The following is a 3817-nucleotide window of genomic DNA, read 5'->3' as shown; positions in this document are numbered from 1 at the left end:
TGATTTGATTTTATATATTTCAGGACCACCAGTAAACAACACGAGAAGATTAATCATAAGACCTCATGATTGTACGCAACACGTCATTTGATAACACGGTACTTTATGTATGCAACACGTCATTTGACAACATGGTACCATGGGTCGAGATTAATTCTGATCAATACGAATACGATGGGGTCTTTATTTATTTTATTGAGCAACTAATTGTGGACTACTAACATCGGACTGCTAACTACGGACTAAGAAAATATTAAAAGTATTATAAGTATATACATATATATATATGTAACGATTACTTGAAAAGAAAATATGTTGATATATTATATATATATATGGTTAGGTTCGTGATATCTATCGGAGACCAAGTCGAGTTAAATACCTTCAAGGCAAAAGTGAGTATATAGTCCCACTTTTAAACTCTAAATATTTCGGGATGAGAATACATGCATTTTATGATTTACGTTATGGACACAAGTGATAAAAAAATATATTCTACGTTGAGTTGTACCACTAGCATACTTCCCTGTAGCTTGGTAACTACTATTTACATGTGGTATTGTAAACGCGAATTCTGTTGATAGATCTATCGGGCCTGACAACCCCAACCGGACTGGACGACCAGTATTCAACGGTTGCACAGTACTTCATTTCGGTGACTACACTTGGTACAGTGTAGTGAGATTTCATAATAAAGGGAATATGCGACGTTGATTAAATGTTAAGTATGGTTATCAAGTGCTCAACCACTTAGAATATTTTTATTAAAACGTTTATGTATATGAAATCTTGTGGTCTATATTTATAACGCTGCTAGCATTAAACCTATATCTCACCAACTTTATGTTGACGTTTAAAGCATGTTTATTCTCAGGTTCCTAGAAGTCTTCCGCTGTTTGAATATATGTTAGAGAAACTATGTGCATGGAGTCATACATATTTTATTCGAGGAAGCATTGCATTCACAAAATCATCACCGTGTATTTATTTTGACTGCATTGTCAACGGAATTATTCTTGTAAACTGTTATTTACGGTGATTGTCTATATGTAGAAATCATCAGATGTCGAAAACATTGAATTTTAAATATTCATTTATGGTATATCTTTTCAAAAGAATGCAATGTTTATAAAACGTATCATATAGAGGTCAAATGCCTCGTGATGTAATCATATGTTATTGTATTCGTCCCTATGGATTGGGTCGGGTCGTTTCATGGATGATATCTCCATCTCCTTGAATACGTATATATAGCAAAAAGATTCCGTAATCTACGGAGGGAATTTCAAAAAACGTCAAATAAGATCCACTGTACTAGATATGATATGATATGATTCTTATCTATACACCGTGTATACAATAAATCCAAAAACACATTTCAAGACTTAAGATGATGAACATGAAATTTTTCGACAAAAATGATAAGCAAAACTTTTGACATGCAGACACGGTCAAAGTTCAAACTCACTAATGTATCCTAACAACTATCAGTTAGACACACTAATACAAATTCTAGTTCGCTAAGACCAACGCTCTGATACCAACTTTAACGACCTGTCAAAATCACTATTGATGCAGCCCGTTATCATCGGTCCCAAAAGCACGGTCATGACCTCTATAAATAGTGGATGCAATATCTAAATACCTGAGAATAAAACATGCGAGTAAAAGTCAACAAAAATGTTGAGTGAATTATAGGTTTAGTATAACAACTGTATAAAATTAGACCACAAGATTTAATGTTGAGAAACATCTTAAAATATTATTACATTTATTCCGTGAGCACCTGGTAACCCAACTTAACTCGGTTTATCTACCCTTTTATGGATCATACACTGAACATGTGTATCTTCTAACGAAGGACTATACATTCCCTTGAAAACTAGCGCGACTAGGAAGGAATGGGGCGGTCAGGCCCGATAGATCTATCAATAGGATTCGCGCCTACGGTACAGAGCCCGTAGCTACAAGTTACCAAGCTAAGGTATATTTTTGTTCAACTCACAAATGAATAATTTACCATTTTCGATTACTTGTGTCTGATATGTAAAACAAAAAGCATGTATTCTCATCCCAAAAGATTTAAAACAGTAGAAAAAGGTGGGACTATAACTCACCTTAGAGTGCAAAGTAGATAGTAATCCAATAAGCACAAGATAAAATGATCATGGATGATCAAAGACTCCAACCTAATTACGAAAGTAAGTAAGTAAAAGTCTAACTTAGGTTAGGTCAATGCATGATAGTTCTAGTGCTTGAAGTGGCTTTAGAATTATGTGACGAAAAATTTGAATAAGTATTTATTTTGATATATTATAAGTTTAATTAAAATAGATTAATTTAATTAATTTATCATAAGCTTAATGACATAGCAGGTATATCATAAGTACTCAATTAATAATTAAATATTAATTATATTATTAGTATTTTTAATTAATAATGGTTTATTAATTATAGTATAAGTATATTAATTAATATTAGAATATTAATCATCACATAAGTTTTATTTAAATTGTTATATCATAAGTATTCAAATATAAATTACATCATTAGTATTTAATTAATTTAGGTCATAAGTATTTTATATTTAATTATCATTAACAAAAGTTTTATTAATCATAATTAAATTATTAGTTATCATAAGTTTAATTATTGACGTAATTAAATTATATAACATAAGTATTAAATTAAAAGATTTATTAAATACAAATCATAATTAAATGACAAAAATTGTTAATTTTTATAACCTAAGTATTAGATAATATTAAGAGATATTATTTTATCCTAAGTTAATTCAAAAAGTTTTATTCATAAAATCAACAGTCGTGGTCAAAGGTCAACTTCAAAATTCAACAGTCAACATTAAACGTCAACAAGACTAAAAGACAATCTTTAAAACTTATTTATACTCATTTCAACATCATATTATCATAATATTAGCCTTGCTAGTTAAATGACTTAGAAAAATTACAATTTCAAAAATATTATAAAAATGACTAAACTGTCCACTTTTAGAATTTTTATAAAAATCAGTGGGACCTCACTTGACAAACGGCCAATGCCCAGTGATACCTTTTACCACAAAGATACTACAAAAAAATTTCAGGAGCCAACTCTATCTGAGCAACTCGTGGCAACCGATGCCGTTTCGATACTTCAATGATTTTGTTTCAGCTTTTTTTGAAAAAGTAAAAATATGATCAAGTGACCTACTTTGACTATTTTTATAAAAATTTACAGACCTTAAATTGACGAACGCGAAAAGCCGAGGACATCTCCTTACCACAAAGTTACAACATGATTTATTTCCGAACCTAATTAATATTCAAATGACCTCGACGATCGAAAAGCTTTTGACATTTTAAGTTTCTGATTATCAGCATTTCAGAAAAATGTACAAGTGTGCTTAGGTGACCTACTTTGACAATTTTTAATTCGACGCTCGGAACTCGGTTTGAAAAAAGAGAAGAACCAAGAGCTTCCCCTTGCTATCAACATACTACATGATTTATTTGAAGATTTTTACATCGTTTAATTGATCGTGGTGATCAAAACGATTTCGACAAAAGTTCATTTTTTTCATCAGCATTCTAATAAGAAAATTTATTTTTATAAACTTTGAAAAATCAAAACTAATTCATAAAAATTGCAAACCACATGAATCAAGAGTCCAAACTTATTAATTTTTCGATGCGCACGCATTCGTGAAGACATAAATTAGATATCAGGTCGCACTCATACCGAGGCAACCCGAACAGACCTGGTCGATTTCGTTTTTATTAATATTTTTATTCCAAATTTGTTTTAATCGTATCTT

Source organism: Rutidosis leptorrhynchoides, chromosome 6 (assembly GCF_046630445.1).
Source record: "Rutidosis leptorrhynchoides isolate AG116_Rl617_1_P2 chromosome 6, CSIRO_AGI_Rlap_v1, whole genome shotgun sequence".
Taxonomy (NCBI): Eukaryota; Viridiplantae; Streptophyta; class Magnoliopsida; order Asterales; family Asteraceae; genus Rutidosis; species Rutidosis leptorrhynchoides.
The sequence above is the reverse complement of the archived record's forward strand: the minus strand, read 5'-3'. Positions refer to the sequence as shown.